Source organism: Echiichthys vipera, assembly GCF_963691815.1.
Source record: "Echiichthys vipera genome assembly, chromosome: 4".
Taxonomy (NCBI): domain Eukaryota; kingdom Metazoa; phylum Chordata; class Actinopteri; order Perciformes; family Trachinidae; genus Echiichthys; species Echiichthys vipera.
The window spans coordinates 33,604,665-33,626,396 of NC_139829.1; positions in this window are offsets into that span (position 1 = coordinate 33,604,665).

Genomic DNA, 21,732 nt, shown 5'->3' on the forward strand with positions numbered 1-21,732 from the left:
TTATATCCTGTACATCTACTTGCACTTAAACTTCAGTACATTATTATATGTATTTTTCACTGTATATATCATGTATGTATATATATATATAACTATTTGCACTTATGGAGTCTACTTAATTTGGTGCTGCACTTGTAATGACAATAAAGTGATCTAATCTAATTTACAGTGAAATTGGCAAAATCTCCAACCACGGAGGCAGTGTAGTGTAAGTAATGGCACCATTCACATTACTGCTCTGTTTATGATGCTGATGATGCCAGGATATTATACAAATCACTTCATTCTCGCTCCCCTGGGGCTGTGGAAGAATCACACAGAAGCTAAAATGATCCGTTTTCAGCCGAACCCTACGCAAGAGTCAAATATGTTTACCAGTTTATTCAAATGAGACGTCCAGTTCATTCCCTTTGAAATCCGTTCTGCTGAGGCCATTAGATCACATGAAAGCACTGTCGACACAATTTGTTTGTGCTAAAGTTATTCCCAGCGCTGATCTTAGAGCCGAACATGTCCCTGCTGCGCTGCAACAGCAGAATAAGCCACACTAATAATATTGATACAGTTGGTTCATATCAGACAAACAGGAAATAGGAGAAAGCCACACTGTAAGCCGACTGACATTTGAAGTAGCTACATGTGACATTTGTGCCTCCGAGCGCAGCGGCCGTACTCCTGATTAGCAACGCTTCAAATGAGGACCCGTCATGATCTGGATCTTGTTAATAATGGTTGAAGTTGGAGAGACAGAGCTGGAGAGACAAGACGAGCGGATCAGTTAATCAAGCTCGGAGAAACGAGGATCTCCTCTGTGTGGCGGGAGCTGGAGCGTAAAAGAAGAAGAAAAAACACTGACTATTATCTCCAGTCCCACTGTGGCGTTAACACAAGCTGCGGTTGAATCAGTGCAGCTAATACAGGCAGGAGAGAAGTAATTGCCACCACTGACTGACCTATGGAGTCATATTGATTTGGAAACTTTTGTTTTTTTACCTCCATTGATACAGAGACCCTCATTTGTTGGAAAGTAATTGAATTCTTTTTGGAGGAATTACTCCCGTGCATTCGAATGACAGTCAAACTATTACCACAGACACTGATTCAGTCCAGACTGAAATGTGTTGTTAGGGCAATCGAATTTCAAGCTGTTGGAATGAATACGAGTTGTCGCAGAAATGTCCCAAGGATTAGTAAGGATCATTGACTCAATTTGGCTGATTCGGTTTTATTTAGGGACAGTTTCAAGTTTTCCCATTTTCTGTGTGTATTAAAAATAAGCATTAGTTAGAATGGAGTCTACTTTTACGCTACAAATGTAGTACATCAGTCTTTGCTCTCTTGACAAGCCTCGATACTGAATAGGAAGACAGATGTGCGTCCTCCACAGAGCTGGGTCTGTCTGACGTTCCTGTCTGTTATAGTGAAGGTTTTCAACGCCACCGTACTCTACAGAGGAATTGTTGGGTCTGTGTAAATCATAAATAAGTCATAGAGTGTGGTCTTTACCTACTCTGTAAAGTGTCCTGAGATAACTTTTGTTATGATTTGGCACTATAAAAAAAATTGAATTGAATTGAATTGAAGAGGCCACATAAGGTGTGATGTAATGTGCTCAATGTTCATATTATTAGTGAACCCTGTTCGCTGATAACCTTTCAAAGAGTGCACTCTGTCCTGTTCGAAGGTTACCAGGCTCAAACTACACACCACTAATCACACATTTAATTCATTTTATGTTACTCTACTGCTCATTTCTTGCCTTAAATACTTGCAGAAACCCATTTTAGTGTACTGTTTTTTATATGTATTTCACAAAGCTTTTGACTTGGGTGCCATTGTTTTCTACTGACAACTACTGTTTTGTTGCTGTAAATGACCTGACTCCACCAGATGGATTGATTCTCAGTTGCTCAGCAAATACTGGTTGCTGATTGGATAAACCATCTGTTTAGCACCGACATACAGGCCACATCAGATCAACAAAGTGTATGACCTACTAACTAACTAAGTTGATCGATTGCCTAAACCTGACCCTGTAGTTTTGTTTGAATTCACAACATTAACCATGTGTTCCCCGTGTTTGAAACAGTGGCCATAGAGTATAATAGTTGGACGCGAGGGGCTACCCAGTGCGTTAATAAGGGTTCCAAGGGGCCTGACGAAGCAGCTGTATATGACCAGTTGGGATGAGGAGGGCCCACCAGCCACTGTATATTGTCATGAACCAGACCAAACCAAACCATTCACCCCATTCAATGAAAGTAGTAATCTGAGGTCTCTCAATATCTGGGCAAATAAAGGTGCAATTACCTGCCTGGATACCACTAGATACATCCATCCATCAATCTGCAACAGCTTATCCCAGTCAGGGTCGCGGGGGGCTGGATCTAATCCCAGGTGACATTGGGTGCAGAAGGGGTACGGCCTGGACAGGACGCGAGTCTATCGCAGTACCAACACATAGACGGGCAACCATTAATGCTGACATTCTCACCTACGGATAGAGTAGGGTAACCAATTAAACTTTGGACTGTGGGAGGAAGCCCGAGAACCCAGAGAAAACCCACGCAGTCACAGGGTGTACAACACTAGGCTACCCCCACCACATACACTACAACTGAAATGAAATGAAATAACACAAAGCCTGCCATGCAAAATGAAATAAGAGTTATCATTGAGCTTTTTTCATGTCCTTGTGCTGCTCAACATATGCATTTCCCCTCTGGGGTTCAATAAAGGCTTATCTTAATATATGTTAAAGTGCATGAGGCCATTTATGACCCGATCTGACCCTCTTCTTTCCTGAGACAGAGCAAATAATTCATCATCTTTCAACTACAACGTACCTGAGCAATCTAACCTGTCATCAATAGTAAAACTCTCCTTAGTGGAGGCAGAGAAAGTGATGAGAATCCCAAACTCCAACACTTCCCTTTCCCTCAGTGCAGAGTCTGAGCAGAAGAGGTCTGAAAAAAACGTGCTCTCGAGTTCATCTTGAAAATAAATGATGGATAAGGTTTCTGGTTTTCTCCCAATCTACTGTAAGCTCTTGCGAGAGAAATCAGACCTTTGAAAATGACTCCATCCATCTGCGAGGCTGGACGAGCAACGATGAAACCGCCTTCCCAGCTCACGTTGTGGTGACTGCCTCTCTGGCCCTCACACACATGACTAATACACAGATAAAATAGCATCCTGCAGTGTAATGGAGACGAATATCCATTGGCAGATATCGGCCTTTATTAAAAATCTGATTATGTGCTGTTATAGGGTCGTCCTGCTGTGGTAAGATGCAGTGTCTTTAGTTGCATATTTAGATTACCATTAATCTCTCAGCAGTGTGATTAGTGTAGTGGTCATGTTTTCCTGTCCTCCAGTGTCCGATGAGGCTTTTTTACCGACAAGAACTCAATTATAGAAGACGCTGGACCTGCATTATTCTTTCTTTTTACACAAACAGGATCCAGTTCCACCCTCAGATAGCCATACTCTAGTATCAATCTGGGAATTCATTTCAGGACTTTTTATTATTATTATTTTGTTGGATTACAGCGTCTTATGGACCAACTGGTTGTAATAATGAAACCAAAACAAGCAAACCGTTTTGAGTCGACTGTGGCTCGGTGAGAAAGTGGGTCATCCTCCATTCGAGAGATTGGCGGTTCGATCCTCACCTCCCCCGGCCCACATGTCGAAGTGTCCTTGGGCATGACACTGACCCCAAATTGCTCCCCGTGCTGCGCATGGGTGTGTAAATTTGGTGTGAATTGTTACATTAGATTAGATTAGATTAGATGGTATGGGTATGGGTCTAGATCCCATACCCATACCAATCTAGATATGGGCATCTAATCTTATCTAGATTAGATGGTATGGGACTGAATGTGACAAACACCGTGAAATATATATATCTATATAATTACATTTACCAAACCGAAGACAATAGGTTAGTTACAGTTACTACAGTAGGTTACATGGGTGACATATCAGCTGAACCCTAGTTGTTGTATTAGATCATATACTAATCAGACATGAGCTAATGAGTTAATACGCAGCTAACTAGGGATCAGCTGATGAGGTGAATTTCCAGATGAGAGGAAAGCATGAAAAAATACAGATGTGTGATTATTCCTCTCAGCAATGCTAAAGAGTCCATAGCTCATCTCTTGATCTAGTAGCATTTTGCTGACAGGTGATATGCATTAATACAATTTCTCTGGCTGGTAACATTTAAAGACATTTTGAATAGCATGTCCAGAGCTGTAAAGGAAAAGAGATCAAGTGGCAGATCATTATTAGCCCGAGATAGCTGCCTTGTGTTGTATGGATATTCTTTAGCATCCTCTCCCAGAGGTGTTGTTCAAAAAGACATGACCCATAGAAAAGTACAAGTGTTTGACGTATCTGGAGAAGGTTTGGAAGTGTGTTGTTTTAGATATTGCCTAAAAAAGCTTCTGTAACTTGTGTTCTTTTCTTTACTCCGGTTGGATATCTAGGTGTAATGAAAGTTCAGCACTTCCATTGATATAAGAAGACTCATACATAGCTTTTCTGTTCCAGTATTCAACTCAGTCTGACTGGGAAGTAACCATAGACTGTATGTAAAGATGGACGGCTTAACTGCTCCGTGAAAGTGACGCCAAAACATTTCAGTCACACCCTGTTGGCTGAGTGCCATTTATGTCAGTCCCCCGCCTCCAATCTAAAAAATATAAAAAAGTACACTTCAAATAAAGTCTCCCCAAAGATAATTTCTGTCATTTAAGTTGTTTTCACACTGATGTTTGTTCTGATAACAAGATATAAAGACCCATGCAGTCGGTGGCACAGTGGTTAGAGCAGTAGTTGCATGTAAAGAGGCTGAAGGTCCACGAGGCAGCGGCTGCGGGTTCAACTCCAACCTGCGGCCCTTTGCTGCATGTCTCCCCCTCTCTCTCACCTCATTTCCTGTCCGTCTTATCTAATAAAGGCTTTAAAACTGACATCATGATTGACAGCTGTGACTGACTCGCAATTGATCGGGCAGGTGTAGGGGCGGGACTTCGATCGTGCCCAATCACTACTGCGCTGACTTTATTACAGCATGGCTGTAATAAAGACTTCAAACTTACAGCGTGGCGGCACCTGTATCTGAGTTATTTTTGCTTCACTTTTGTACGGTGGGAGGAAGTGGAGCTGTGTCATCCTTCTTTACAGTCTATAGAGGTAACTTAATAAAGTTGCAGTAAAGCAAAGCTACTCTTATTACAGCTCTCCCCTCTCCTGAGCCAATAGGAACGCCCTTCCTCTCTGAAATGACCTGTGATTGGCCAAGTCTCCCGTCACATGGTAGATTATCCAAATCCTGAAAACAGAGCAAAGAGGAGTGCCGAAGTCTAGTTTTCTCAGAACTCCTTATTCATTCATTCATCGTCAATCGCTTATGCCGGGGTCGGGGTCGCGGGGGTGCTGGAGCCGTCCCAGCTGACATCGGGCGTGAGGCGGGGTACACCCTGGACAGGACGCCAGTCTATCACAGGGCACATAGAGACGAGCAGAGACAGACAACCATTCACACCTACGGGTGATTTAGAGTCATCAATGAACCGAACACCTGCACGTCTTTGGACTGTGGGAGGAAACCGGAGAACCCGGAGAAAACCCACGCAGACACGGGGACAACATGCAAACTCCACACAGAAGGGCCCCAGCCGGGATGCGAACTTGTAACCTTCTAACCACTACACCACCGTGTAGCCAGAAGTCTTTATTATTCTAGATTATTATGAATGGTTTGCCCAACAATCCCAAAAATAAACGACCTTCCACAACTTTAAATGTCGTCATTGACATTGTCATCGTCTCTGAGACTATAAGGACCGGGGGACACAGTGATTTACCAATACGAAATCACAGAAGTGTCTTTCTCCTCCCGTGTTTTGCACACATCCATCATGTGTCTTGTCGTGGATGACAAGACCAGATCATTTCTTAAATAAATGTCGGTCTAATATCATTCTACATCTACAGCAGCAGGGCCACTGTCTGGAACTATGTCAACAAACTTAGTCCCTTTTGCCCTGTGATGGTGGAGACTGACCTTCGTCGCAGTGATGAAGGAGGATATAATCCATTTAAGGCTCCATTAGTGAATAGGCTCTTGTTTTTCTTCTAGGGCAGCGTCTCCATGACATCCTCCTGTTATAGCCGGATGAAAATAAAACCCAATTGGAGATGGACTCGGTCGGTACTTTGGTTTGACTTTTAAAACAAACCCAATGTTGTGTTCCCGAAAGCATCCTGACAAATCTTCAGAGAGAGTAATGAGACATTTACAGATTGAAAGTAGGAATTAACAGCCCAGTACGTGTTTCAAATACAGGATGTTGCTTCACTCAAGAGACTGTTAGCAAGCTGACCTTGCTTGTTTTAACCTCGTTTGCCTGAGATTCACGGGAGGCTCCCAAACGCTTGGGGACGTGACAGATGACTGGTTAAAACCAACAAATGATGGGGTAAAATACAAAGACACATTCTCACAGATAAACTCATGGATTTACACAAACACACAATGTATAATGTTTAATCATCCCACCTTCATTTATGAAATTAGGTCGAAAACGTATACCGGTATTCAGTCCCATTTTGATGGTTATTCAAATCCAATGGGTACTGATTGTCGTACCTTTATTGGCTCACAAGTGAGAAATGTACACCTCCCTTGTTGTCTGCAGGAGTGGAAGCATGAGCAGCACCAGGAAATTTTCACTGCAGTAGTTGCTATACTGTATATATAGCGTTTGACATTGTGATGTGCGCATAGTCGCATAGTCTGGCTCATACAGTAGAGCCTGACATCCGGCCTCTCACGCGTCCAATGCCCCTTCCGCTCTCTCTATGCAAGGACATCGTTGGATAAGTGCAACCCACGACGAGTTTGATTGGTTTAAAGAAAAACAAACAAGCCATCCGGTGTATGGTCTGGTGATGTGAAACTACAGGACGTGCGATGTCAAATGAACTCAACACGTCATGCTACAACTTACAAAAATGAAAACTTGCACGGTTCTCATTTTCCATGGCTAATCAAGTGTTTCCCAAACCTATTCAATTCAATTCAATTCAATTCAATTTTAGTTCCAGTGCAAATTCATAACAAAAGTAATCTCAGGATACTTTACATATGGAGTAGGTAGAGACCAAACTCTATGACTTATTTATGGTTTACATTGACCCAACAATTCCCCTATTGAGCACACAGTGGCAACGAAAACCTTCACTATAACTGACAGGAACGTCAGACAGACCCAGCTCTGTGGAGGACGGCCATCTGTCTGCACCGGAGAGAGGAAGAGAAGGAGAGAGAGAGAGAGAGAAAAGACGGACAGATGGACAGGGAGAGCCAAAGAGAGACACAAAGACACATAAAAGTAACAGTAACTATAAAAATATCTATGGCAGTGGCGATTGCTCTAAGCAAGGAAAGCTCAGCTTCTACTGACTTCAATGGGGAAGCGTAGAGCGAGTTGTTCCACTGCAGCCAAACTAGACGGTCATTGGATAAACGCTGGGCTTTGTCCCGCCCATCGGACGCTCAGCATCTCTGGGGGTCTATGGGACAGTGGGCTGGCCCGGCTGCTCGGCTTCTGCATGATGATTGGATGAGCTGTCTGAGGCTGAATCCTTTTTTGTTTGACAGCTAAATGAGCGAATTAGCGATCTTGGAAAATAAACATCCACCGAGACATGAATGATACAAACAGAGAGGAGAGAAGCTCAGAGTATCAGGAGCAGGATTATCCCCGGCAGACTAGGCCTATAGCAGCAGAATTAAGGAAGCATAGCAAAATCAGCTTAGGACCCAATGATGCCAATAACAACACAGCCAAGGGATAAAAGCTATATGCTTTGTCAAGCCTTCATACCTGAGAGTCTACCCGGGGGGGTTCAACTTAATCCACAGCCACTCAGTGTGGGAGGTCCCCTTGTCTTTAGTAGTTTGATTGCATTGGATACAAAATGTGGTTTATCAAACTTACATTTACATTTTTTAATTGAGCGTATTATAAAATAATTATTTAAGGAATTATGCATGACTGATATCTTTTAAATTAACATTTTTTTTAAATCCCTCATACTGCATTAGCCGATTCCAAAGTACCCCTGGGGGTACACATGCCCACATTGGAGAAACACTGCTCTAGTCAGTCTACACTGACGGAAGGTGTTTGTATATTTATAATAGATAATGTGTTGAATGCACACGCTGCAAATGTCCATCAGAAAAGGAAAGAAATGAAATACTAATAATAAGGATTTCCACATTGCAACGTTCTCGTTTGGGGACAGGGTTGGTACACTGCTTCTGTTGCCTCTCTGTGTGAAAGGATCACACACATTAAACGTATTACAGCTCAGTTAGATTGGATTGATTACAGTTTGTGCCTCATCCAAGATTCAAATGAGAATCTGTCCTTGAGGAGGGCAACGCTTTGCTTCTGTACAGTGAAGTTACACGATCAGCACTAAGGAGTGCGCGGGCAGCATGTTGGAAGCTCAAGACGTTTGTTTTTAGACAGACCCGTCTCCCGTTAGCCGGGGCTCTCATCTGTGACTTTGCAGCGGGGAGTCAAGCCTCTATCTATGAGGCGCCTTGTAAAAAGAACAATGAATTTAATTATTAAAAACGAGGCAGAGATTGTGAAGCGGGGCCACGGCGGAGCTTGGAAAACACGGGGGCCGTCATGTGTGGATTAATCAACCTTTGCGGACTCAGCCGAATCTTTGCAGAGGTGGCAAACGACATGGGGAGCCAATAGAGAATGGAAGTGTTGACATTTTGCTCTCCATTACACTTTAACGTTTTCTCTCTTTACTCTGGTGCTAAAGTAAATGCTTGAATCAGAGAGAGGCTATAAAAGCGGCGAGCTCGGGCTATGGGGTTTTAGCTTCAGTGTGATAAGAATCTCTGTGGACTCACCTCAGTGTGGACACACACTGTATGTCTGTGTCATTATGTGGCTCTGTACACATTTCTCCATGGCACCGATGCTCAGGACATGTTGGAGATATGAACAGCTGACCGAACAGAAGCGGAGACTCCAACACTAAAAATATCACGGACAATGACACATTTTACTGCACTTTAAATCTAGTAGAGTTTATTGTATAGACACTGTGGTACACTGTGTCCAGTGGATGCAAGCATTGGGCAAGGGCATGCATGTACAACAGATCACTTTAATAAAGCATGGGCGCAATATAGCCTCAACCGTTTTTCCCTCGCAATAGGTAAAGCAAGAAAACGTAGCTTCAGCTTCATTGCTACGTCTATGTAAGGTATGGGCTAAAAGTTAAGCAATGTCATCTCTAAGTTAGGGGTTTGAGTATGAGGTTTTTCCCTTGGTCCCCCAATGGGACTGGAATCCTGGAGGACAAGAAAAACACCCATTGTTTGGTAGCTTAGGCATTTCATTTGTTTTGTTCGCATTAAGCCACTGTTTAGGCAAGGTTAATGGGGCCACTGATGTTCGTATCTGTGTATTAGTGATGCGAAGATAGCATCCTTAAATGTGAGTGGTTTAAAAGCTAATCCAATTAAAAGAAAAAAAGGAATGATTCAAATGAAGAGGGAACAAATCCAACTAATATATTTACACGCAACATCTTTAGCACTGTCGCCTCACAGCAAGAAGGTTCCTGGTTCGCATCCCGGCTGGGGCCCTTCTGTGTGGAGTTTGCATGTTGTCCCCGTGTCTGCGTGGGTTTTCTCCGGGTTCTCCGGTTTCCTCCCACAGTCCAAAGACGTGCAGGTGTTCGGTTAATTGATGACTCTAAATCACCCGTAGGTGTGAATGGTTGTCTGTCTCTGTTCGTCTCTATGTGTCCTGTGATAGACTGGCGTCCTGTCCAGGGTGGACACCAATGTCCGCTGGGATCGGCTCCAGCACCCCCCACGACCCCGACCCCGGGATAAGCGGTTGAAGATGAATGAATGAATAAATCTCACTCAGCTAGAACATTCTGCACTTAGGATATAAGGCAGCGTTCAGTTTTTATGCTCCACAAATCTGGAACAAACTCACAGAAAACTGCAGGTCTGCTGAAACTCTTAGCTCTTTTAAATCAAGACTGAGACTTTTCTCTTTGCCGCTGCTCTTCAGTAAACTGCACTTTAACTTCTGTAACTGTAACCATCTTTTATATGTTTTAAATGACCTTTTATGTGTTTTAAATGTAAATGTTTTATGTGTTTTTTTCCCAATGCTTTAAATGTCTTATGTAAAGCACTTTGAATTACCTTGTTGTTGAATTGTGCTATACAAATAAACTGCCTTGCCTTGCCTCAATTAGCTGAAAATACATGTCCCGTTACTTGAACCTTCTTTAAAGTAACTTTTTGGGTCAAATATAAGCATTAGTCAAACATAATGACATAATGATGTCATTGACAAACAACAGAAACAACTCCATTCTATGAAATACACTTTTCTGGATCCATTGTAAATTCAAAATTGAATCCATACTCTTCAAACTCCAAAATGACAAAGTCATCTGACACTAGAGGGCTTTTACCAGCATTGTGATCATTGATTTGTTATTGCTATAAAAAGTGAATCATGAATGGACTTGGCAATCGATCCAGGGTTTTTTCCTGTGGATTTATGAGTTGACGTCAAACACAGGCACCTGTGGAAGGATAGCTGTTTGATGAGTCCGATGAACACGCTGTTTAGACGTTGACTTTGGCAGCACTGAGAACAGCGGTGGAAACTGATCCTAACTAAATCTCTCTGATCGATGGAGGCACTTCCTTTTAAAGAAGCTTGATTTATGGACTTCTTTCAAGGGCTTCATCATCTCCATCCGAGCACACTCCTGAGATGAAGGTGGCAGCCCTGGTATATACAATATACCCTACACAGTTTAATGCCATTAGATACAGGCATGGTTTAGAGAGGCAGTAGGGAGGCAGGCATGGTCAACACCAATGTCACGTGAGAAGGGGCACTAGGTCACAGGCTTACTAGCCATTAATCAATACGTCTGACTTTGGGTAGCAGCATAGCATGACTGTAGCCTATGGAGGTAGAATTAGCCCACAAAGATTAATATATATCTAAAGTATCAATATGCACACATTTCTAAACAAACAAAATACAAATGTATAGAATATCAAATGTGACGTACAAATATATAAATAAATAAACGTGTATTTGTAAAAATATTGTTGCGTTTGGATTCTACGTTTGTGGATTGCTATTTGCCGTTTTTTCTCGATGACGCAATTTTGAGACATTGTTGCCGCACATCAGGATCCACAAATACATACCACTAAATTTACCCTCCCCTGTACAACCAGCAGAGGTCAGTGTTGTAAAGCTGTTGACTGTTGTTGACTCTGTTGATTTCAGTCAAGTTAACTCGATGATTTTGGATCTTTTGGAGCTCAAAATCAAGGATCTCATTTTGGATTATTATACACACATCACACTGATATGAGATCAGTATGTTCACATAGAAAATGTCATTAAACGGTATTGATACAATGAGCAGCCGTCGCTGTCTTTCAGAGTAACTTTTGGATAGGTTAGCAGCAGCTAACGTTAACATTAGCTAGTAGCTCGTTCAAACCAAAAAGCCTTAAGAACCTTTAGCACTATCCACATCTCTGATTAACTGCTAGCTAGATAATGCTCACTGTCCACTCCATAGATAGTACGTAGTAAAGTATCTATTGTACAGTCGATTGGCACCACGATGATGTCCTTGACTTTTATAAAGTTTGTGCTCATACCAGTCGGTTAATCACGTCACATGTAACAATCTGTGATGCTTACTTTACTGATGTTGTAGCAATGAGCAAGCTTATACGTGTACCTTGACTGGTACATTTGTCATCCACACATTATTCATAAATATGGAAGCTCTATTTATTTATTTATTTATTTATGGCATAGCTTTCTCTAGCAGTGTACAACCATCCTTAAATCCAAATTATAAGTCAACTAAACTGCTGTCTTCACATTTTAGCACTATGTCTACCCACCGTGTTAGGTTAACTCTACCACCTTTTGATTATAGAGAATGATGGAGACGATGGCCAATGCCCTACTCAATGCGTTGGTCAGGTCAAGTGTTTCCACCACCTCCGACTCCACCAACTCCCACCGTTACCCCTACCCCTGCTTCTTCATCCACTGCCAGACCTGATCTGCCTGATCTTGCAGCCAGAGTAAATCATTCAGTGAAACGGTTACGCCAATTAAGTATTGCTAAATATATGTGATCATTCATTCATTCATTCATCATCTGACATCAGGCGTGAGGCGGGGTCCACCCTGGACAGGACGCCAGTCTATCACAGGACACATAGAGACGAACAGAGACAGACAACCATTCACACCTACGGGTGATTTAGAGTCATCAATGAACCGAACACCTGCACGTCTTTGGACTGTGGGAGGAAACCGGAGAACCCGGAGAAAAGCCACGCAGACACGGGGAGAACATGCTAACTCCACACAGAAAGGCCCCAGCCGGGATGCGAACCAACTTTCTCGCCGTGAGGCGACAGTGCTAACCACCACACCTTTAATTTATATCCAAATCACATTTTTACCTGGACTGTCCTTTCTCCTGAAATTGTGGTTGTCCCGTCAATATTCTCTTTCTGTCTAAGCGACATTGAGGGACACTCTCGGCCTGTGCCACAGTGTCCCCTGTTGTTTATGATTCCCCTTTAACAATGGAGGACTTTTGCTCTTGGCACAAAAGGACATGGAAAGTGTCTGGATTAGGACAAATCCCTGTGATCGCCTTAAAGGTACATTCGGTGTCGGTCTGGAAAAACATGCATTGTCCCACTCAAACCTGAGAGACAGGTATGTTATTTGAAACGCTATCTGTCTTTGTAAACTGATGCTGGAGAAATAATCCACGTAGCGTTAATTTCCCTCCGTGGCACAGGTCATTTAAGATCTTTGGACGAGTCGTGCAAGCTAATTGACAAGCTTGTCAAGCTGCTGTCGATATTGAAAGGCATTAGTATTTCCAGAAATGCTGCTGGTTAATACTGCATGGGAGGATGTGGAAACAGAAGGTAGATTTCTGCCAGGGGATAGCCGTTGAATATTTCACTGCAATGTCTGACACCAGGAAATGTCAGCCCTTGTGCTCTCATATTTCAAATGCATGATGGGACTTGGAGGGGCATTGACTGAAGCCCAGCAGTAGACTCTCATGACAATTAGATAAAAAAATACAGATGTAAATGGAATCACTGTTATAAATGTTATTTTTTTTAATGAAAAAATAACTGCGGTCAAGCTAGACATCACCAGCCGCGCCTGAAGTTGGAGTGCACCCGTGTTTCAGCCCGTTGTCATTCCCAGGGCGTGCCAAACTCCACGCAAGGAGGTAGGCTGGATTCGTGGGTGGTCGAATAAACACAGCACTTTCACCCAAAGTTCGTTCAATCCTTTTGAATTTTATAGCCACTTTCTGACGTTAACAAACCCCTTCTAGAGATCTAACACTATCAAATCCAGCTAGTACCATCGAAAGACCTTTTTGATAAAATATACCGTAATTCTTTAGTTTACGTTGGAGCGTATGGCTGTGGCGTGGCGGTGAAAATTGGAGTCATGCCATGAAAACAGGAAGTAGCTATAATTAAAAGCCATCATCGAAATAAACCTCATCTCATCCATCACAGTCCGGTTCGGCAGTATTGACACAGCGCATCATCGACAGAACATCCAAAATGATCGGCTTACTCCTTCCATCCCTCGAATCACTTCACCACAAACGCACACTTCGCAGAGCCTGTAAGATCATCTCTTATGTATTATGTAATGTGTCTGTCTGTAAGATCATCTATGTTATATGTTTAATATTTGATGTGATGTTGGAACCTGTACCGAGCCTGGCCGTGTGGTCATTAAAAGAGTCAGACAATTAAATATTAACTCACAGTCACAGCTCCACCTACTGGCAACAGGAAGTCAGCCTAATATGACATCTAACTAACTAACTTCATCCGGTTTACATCAAAAGGTCAATGTGTGTTCTACACTTGATGCAGAGCAACAGAAAGCGTGTTTAGTAGGTGATGTCTAACACCACAAAGTGGACACAGGAAGTGTTGCAAAAGTTGCACTGGATCGCCCATGGCCTCACGCCCCCCATGTGGCGTGTGACGGTCACGCAATCACGTGGCCGCACCTGCCGGGGTCCAGCCAGCTTCCTGATGTGCGCTGTGTGGGAGGGCCCATTCATCACTGCCCACACTTTCCAAAGACAAGTGTCGCAGTATGAAAGTCTTACCTGAAGAGCGGCTATGACATCTTAATATTAGCATTAAGGAAACTATGGTTGTAGCTATAGTTGTTCTGTCTCTGCTGAGGGTTTTGTAAAATGCCAACTGAGATTATTTATGTTACATAATGTGCAGCGGTATTAAAGATGAACACTGTTTGCAAATGAAACACTTTATCCCTGTTTAATATAAGTGATTCATCTTGTGATGCTTGCTTAACAGTTTAATTAACACATTACTGCACCAGCGGTTTTCATTACTCAGGCCCTTATTTGCTCTTGAGGAAATGCTAGACTCCATATTTACCAGCTCAAGGCATCGTTCCCTCGACGCTTGACTACAAATAGACGTCTTCTCCTTTCTTGCATTTTGTTTTCTATTGTTCCCAAAAGCTCTGAGATGAATTCGGAGTGCTGAGTTAACACAACAGGTTTATTTTCAGAGCTGTTTCAGGTGAGGAAACATGTTCTTGTACTTTAGCTGCATACCTTCACTTATCTATCACCTCTAACTCGTAAAAACACTTTATTAAAGATGCGATGGCTGTGTTTAATATATTACTGAAATAAAAGAACAGAAGACGGACAAAAAGCAAAGTACTCTTTCTGAAGAAGGCTCCATTTTCAGAGCACTGCTTTTCCTCGTGTAGTGTAGTGAACCTCAGTAGGGGTTATACCCAAAGCAATTTCAGGGCGCACTCACACTGTCCTTCTGTCCCAGGCCAAAACCGTTTTTTCAGCTAAAGCCTAGTACCTTTAAGCAGTGTGAGTGCACCCGCTCCGCGCATAACTGCGGACAGCGGGCCGTCCACGGCCGTGTGCACGTGTACGAGCACGCGCACGAGCCCTAAGGCGGTAGCAGTATGTGCACCTGTTGGGACATAGAAAAAAGAAGGAGGGACCATGCGCGGACATTTAAAACAATGGCGGTGAAAGGTTCACGTTGGTGTGATGCGGAGGTGGAGTGTTTACTGCAGATTTGGTCGATGAAAAGATTCAAAAACAGCCGACAAGACGCACAAAAACTCTGAGGTCTACGGAAAGATTTGTAAACAAAGCCACACACACGCGATCAATGCGTGTGACGTGTTACGGCGTGATGGCGTATGGACAGCAAGAAGCATTCGCCGAGGCCCTGGTAGTGTGAGTACAAACGGGCCTGGGGCGCGGGGGGGGGGAGGGAGGGGGGACAAGTACCCTAAAGCCCGGGTCGCGGTGCAGAAGGACAGTGTGAGTGCGCCCTTAGTCAAAAGCAACTGGACTTGGTAATTTGTCTAGGAAGACGTTTCACCTCTCATCCAAGAGGCTTCATCAGTTCATGTACGCATCTGACCAGGCTGGGACTGGACCAGGCTGGGACTGGACCAGGACCAGGACCAGGATGGGACTGGACCAGGACCAGGACCAGGACATTAAGACTTGATCAAATCTCCAAACTGTAAATAAAGTCTAATACTTACACCTGGAAGTGGTTGAAATGGCAATTTGTTAACGTTTATTTATGATGAGTACATCTACTGATGATCTTTTGGATGGTAGTTTGTTGTTGTTGCATAAACAGCAATTTTTAATGTGTTTTTTATATACTTTTTTCATTACACTGGCCGAGTTGTGTGACATCATGGACAATACCAACCACCCCCTCCACCACACCCTGATGGATGAAGCAGAGCAGTAGCCACAGCGGGCGGCTAACTGCGCTGAGCGCCACAGGAGATCCTTCGTCCCTACGGTCATCAGGCTGTGGACAGGGGCCCCTGACTTTGGCTCTGGTGCCAGGCCCAACCCAATCCACCCTCCACCTCCTCACTTCTTTTATCACTGTATCATTCTTTATTTATATTGTTATTTATTCATATTTCTTTTATTGTTGAATTTTTTACGGTCTACGTATCATGTGTACTGTGAGCTATGCGACACATTGAATTTCCCTGAGGGGATGAATAAAGCATCTATCTATCTATCTATTTGGCCAGATGGTGGCACTATAATGACACATTTTTTGCTGTGTAAGTCTTAGAAACAATTTTTTATTTCATGAATTCTATTGGCACAGATGTAGAGATATAAATGCAGCCCAAATTTTTTTCTTTCGCTGCTACTCAATCAAATTCAGAGCGTCATGAGGATGCTGCTGCACTGCGGGGTCATCATCACCTCAGTCACTCTGGTTCCCATTCTGAGAACCAGTGTGCACTCGTATGAATGTAATGTCAAGGAGACAGGGTTAAAAACTCTAATGCATATTTTATGGTATGGTACTCTATAGGTTTGCATGAATAGCCTTTGGAAAAATGCATGAATAGCCTTTGGAAAATGACTTGCCATTACAGCCATCACATATGTGTAGTGTGGTTAAAGTGCAAATATATCGTGTTGAATAGTAACTGGTTACTTTCCACTTCTCATCATAAATGTATTTAATGGAAATTTGACCAGTCTCCGTGACACACTCATCAGACCTGCACAGTGTAAAGCAGTTTAAAGGTTTGTGGCTGCTCATTAGCATACATGTCACGCTAAATAGATGAGGCACACAGTTAAAGAATCTCACGTCATGTTGCTGGAGTTTTAATATATCTGGTCTGATCAGTGCTTTCCGATGGGCTTGAGGAGGTACATTATCTCTGGCAGATTAGCAGTGGATACTAGAGAGGTGCAAATGAAACATTTCTCCTCCACTCTGCACAAGGGTATCTGCACAGGCTGCTCTCATCGCCGTTTTGTCAAAGCCCTGGGCATTTGCCACTGATGAGTCCACTGATTCACTCATGAGTCCACTAGATGGAGCTCTCTGTTCAACGAAGGGTTGAAAACACACAGAAATACCATCCATGGAGCCCTTTTCTTTCAAACCAAGGGCTCCTTCTAGTGGGGTCAACAAATACAACTAATGGTTCATGAAGCTTCATTTGGACGTCACTAACTGACGCACCAAGGTGCCTTGTGCATCGGTGCCAAACGCGCTGGGCTTCAAACAGTGAACCTGTCCCCTGTGATTGATGCTCAGAGCAAGTGCTCCACGATTAAAACACAAAACTCCACTTAAGGAGGAAGGATGGGGTGGATGGGTCAAACAAACAGACTCTCACCCAGGAGACCGGAGACTGGAGTCTGTGTCCTGTTCATGTCCCATACGTCAGCATAGTTATGTTACAAATGCACTCATTATACACCCACCCATGATCTTTCCCTCACCCTTACTGAGTGGTTTTGTTGCCCAGAACTAACCACGTAGTTAAGTGTCAACGTGTTGTTGTGGGAATTTTGGAGATTTGTAATTCATAATCATAGTTTTGTCAGGTCAGACGCAGTTCAGTGTCTCCTCTGTCTCACCTTCTTAATGGATAACGTAAATAACTGCCTCATGATGGTATAACGGCATATTTGTGCATCTGTACCCTGTGTAAGAGACCGTGTGATGAGAGAGGTTCAGAGTGTTCAGAATTGTAACGTCTGAGGCACGTTTTGTTTGGTCTAGAGACGTCGCCCCACCGAGGCTTGGCGCGTTCTGGCTCTTTCTCTAAAAGACCGAGCGCCAGGTGGATCGGGGTCATTCCTGCTATACTGAACGTATTTTTGTCTGCAGAGGAAAAAACTTTGTCAAAATAAACCACGGAGAAAAAGCTGATCCTGTTTGTTGATCTTTATTGAGGAAATCCATTTCCACAACAGTGTTTTCTGTGTTTAAAACTGCAACCGGGAGCGTCATGTATTTTATCATGCTACCCGGTTATTAAGGGACGCCAAAGGGTCGTGACAGAACGGCGGTATGTGATGAGTTGGGATGAGAACGGTTTGCAGGAACTGTCACAGTACTGAGGAGATCTGACCTGTAATATTGAGGACCAGAGTCAGTTTTTAGGGCGCACTCCCACTGTCCGTCCGTCCTGCGCCCCGTGCTTTAGGGTCCTTGTCCCCCCCTCCAGGCCTGTTTGTACTCACACTACCTGGGCCTCGGAGAATGCTTCTTGCTGCCTATACGTCATCACGCCGTAACACGTCACACGTCACACGCATTGATCGCGTGTGTGTGGCTTTGTTTACAAATCTTTCCGTAGACCTCAGAGTTTTTGTGCGTCTTGTCGACTGTTTTTGGATCTTTTCATCGACCAAATCTGCAGTAAACACTCCACCTCCGCATCACACCAACGTGAACCTTTCACCGCCATTGTTTTAAATGTCCGCGCATGGTCCCTCCGTCTTTTTTCTACGTCCCAACAGGCGTACAGGAAATGACGTCACAGCCGCCGTAGGCCTCGTGCTCGTGCTCGTACACGTGCGCACGCTCGTGCTCGTACACGTTCAAATGTGCTTAACAAAAGCCCACCTCTCCCAAACCGTACCGCTCCTAGACACGGTACGGTTGCCCTCACACTGGTCAAACGAACTAGACTTTAACTGTGAAACGTGCTGGGGCACAGTACGTATGGACAGCGTGAGTGCGACCTCAGTCAATGTTTGTTTTCACATCCACACATATTTTAGAAACATTCTTTGATCCTCACCCAACCTTTTATCTAGTTTTAAAAGGGATAGTGATTTAATTTAATTACGTCTGGCTGGGATCATGATTTTGTTACGTTCTCGCACCTGCACGACCCAGAGCTGATACAAGAAATATGAAACAACTACACATTTATTATGGATATCCAATAAAACACCCAGTTATAAATTTACTACAACTAATTTTCCATCTGAGCCATTCATCATAAACATGGTCATCAGATTTCAACTAAGCTATCTTTTTACCCGTGTTGAACGACATAGGATCCACCCCAAGGGCGCCAAAGTATTAGATTCAGATAACTAATTCAGCACATGGTGCATTAAGGTCAGTGCTGATAATGTCCTGCAAAGACTGTGTGGATAAAGTCACAGTTGGTGGGATTAATAACACAGCCCCTGTAAGGGAATAGCAAAAAAAGTGCTCCGTTGTCTGCTGTACACCTGTGTTGAATTAGGTCACTGTTTCTAAAGCCCCTTGCACACATGCACTGCAAACCTGGAATTATCTACACAACTTTTACATTCCTCACCAGAGATCGCCTGGAATGAAGGTGCTCGTTTGAACTTTGCGAACTTTGAAAGATTAGTTTGTGCAGTGTGTTGAAATCACCAATTTACGTTTGTAATCCGAAACACAATTAGTAATAAGCTATGTCTCTAGTACAAGTTAGGGCGCACCAACACTGTGCGTGCGTCCCGTGCCCCGTGCTTTAGGGTCCTTGTCCCCCCCTCCAGGCCCGTTTGTACTCACACTACCTGGGCCTCGGAGAATGCTTCTTGCTGCCTATACGTCATCACGCCGTGACACATCACACGCATTGGTGACGTCATGGCGATGCGTGGCTTTGTTTCCAGATCTTTCCGTAGACCTCAGAGTTTTTGTGCGTCTTGTCGACTGTTTTTGAATATTTTCATCGACCAAATCTGCAGTAAACACTCCACCTCCGCATCACACCAACGTCAACCTTTCGCCGCCATTGTTTTAAATGTCCGCGCATGGTCCCTCCTTCTTTTTTCTATGTCCCAACAGGCGCACAGGAAATGACCTCAGAACCGCCGTAGGCCTCGTGCTCGTACACGTGCGCACGCTCGTGCTCGTACATGTGCAAACGCTTTACAAAAGCCCACCTCTCCCAAACGCTCAGTGGCCGTCAAGCTGGTCGCAGCTAGGCGCGGTACGGTTGCACTCACACTGGTCAAACGAACTAGACTTTACCCGTAAAACCTGTTTGGCCACGGTACGGATGGACAGTGTGAGCGCGCCCTTAGTAGTTAATGAGTGAACACTAGCACCACCGCTAATGAGCCATATTGAATGAAGCATCTGGACAGTTTGCAGCACATCCAAGGACAGGAGGGTGAGTGAAAATGGACCTTGAACACCAATTAGGCTGATTTGTCACAGTCAAGGACACACATGTCCATACGTGCTGCTCTGTTCATCTTCCATCGACAACATCAAGTATATATGACATCCTCCGTCTCCTCCCTCCTATTAAATAAAGTCACACGCCGCCAAATATGTGTCTTCTTTGTAAAGCAGTCCATTAAACATTCATGCTCTCCTCTGTTGCTGCATCAAACTTGGCTGCGTGAGTCCTCAATGCCCCCTGGTTGTTGTCGTTGCGTGAGTTTCGATGGGAATTAACCATGCTCCGCCATGCGCTTCCTCAGCCATCTCACTGTCTCGCTCTGGCTCGAGCCCATCAAAGGACTGTGAGCGACAACAACAGGGAGAAGCATGCAGCCTCCAGGCGCCTCACTGGCAAGAGATTTTCTCACCCTATCTCCAGATCTAGATCTGCTTCCATATTTTAAGCTGCATGATGCTGCAAACAACAAGGACGCCTGTGTAATTACCATCTTGGATGTGGAGCATTTGACTGTGCGTGTGTGTGTGTGTGTGTGTGTGTGTGTGTCCTGATGTGCACAGGGCAAACACCGCCTTGAGTTTGACCACATACATGTCATGTGTCATATACACTGGAGATCAAAATGAGAGGACAAATTATTAACGCTTGATTTTTTCTGAAATATTTTTATTTTTTTCATTCATTCAGTCATTCATCTTCAACCGCTCGTCCCTGTAGGGGTCGCACGGGGGCTTGAGCTTATCCCCAGCTGACATTGGGCGTGAGGCGGGGTCACTTGAGGCAGGGTCCACCAGTCTATGTTGTGTATGTTGTGTAGTGTTTAGTTTCCGTCTGATTCCGCCAAATGAAGTGTTAGGTGTGATCCGGACTCTTGGTGGACCTCCGAGCTTTGTGCACTGGGGTCATGGGTGGAAGCCAAACACTGGAGCACAGGAACACAGGATTTAAAATCAGTAGAATATCTAAGTCTAGGTACAAATGCTCCCTGTAATGTCCATCCCAGTGAGTGAATGACCAGTTGAATGAATCACATTGATTATGATCTGTTTTTAGTTTTCAGCTTTCTCCATTGGAACAAAACTTTCAATCATACTGCCTGATTAAATAGCGGCACGGTGCTGTGGTGGTCAGCCCTGTCGCCTTTACAGCAAGAGAGTTGCTTGTTCGAATCCCGGCTGGGGCCCTTCTGTGTGGAGTTTGCATGTTGTCCCCGTGTCTGCGTGGGTTTTCTCCGGGTTCTCCGGTTTCCTCCCACAGTCCAAAGACGTGCAGGTGTTCGGTTCATTGATGACTCTAAATCACCCGTAGGTGTGAATGGTTGTCTGTCTCTGTTCGTCTCTATATGTCCTGTGATAGACTGGCGTCCTGTCCAGGTTGGACCCCGCCTCACGCCTGATGTCAGCTGGGATCGGCTCCAGTCCCCCGACAGGGACAAGCAGTTGAAGATGGATGGATGGATGGATGCCTGATTAAATGCAGTATGCCAACCCAGTGTGTTAAGTGTCACCCTGCCATTTTAAACTGTTGTTTAAATAGAGTAAACATCCATCAT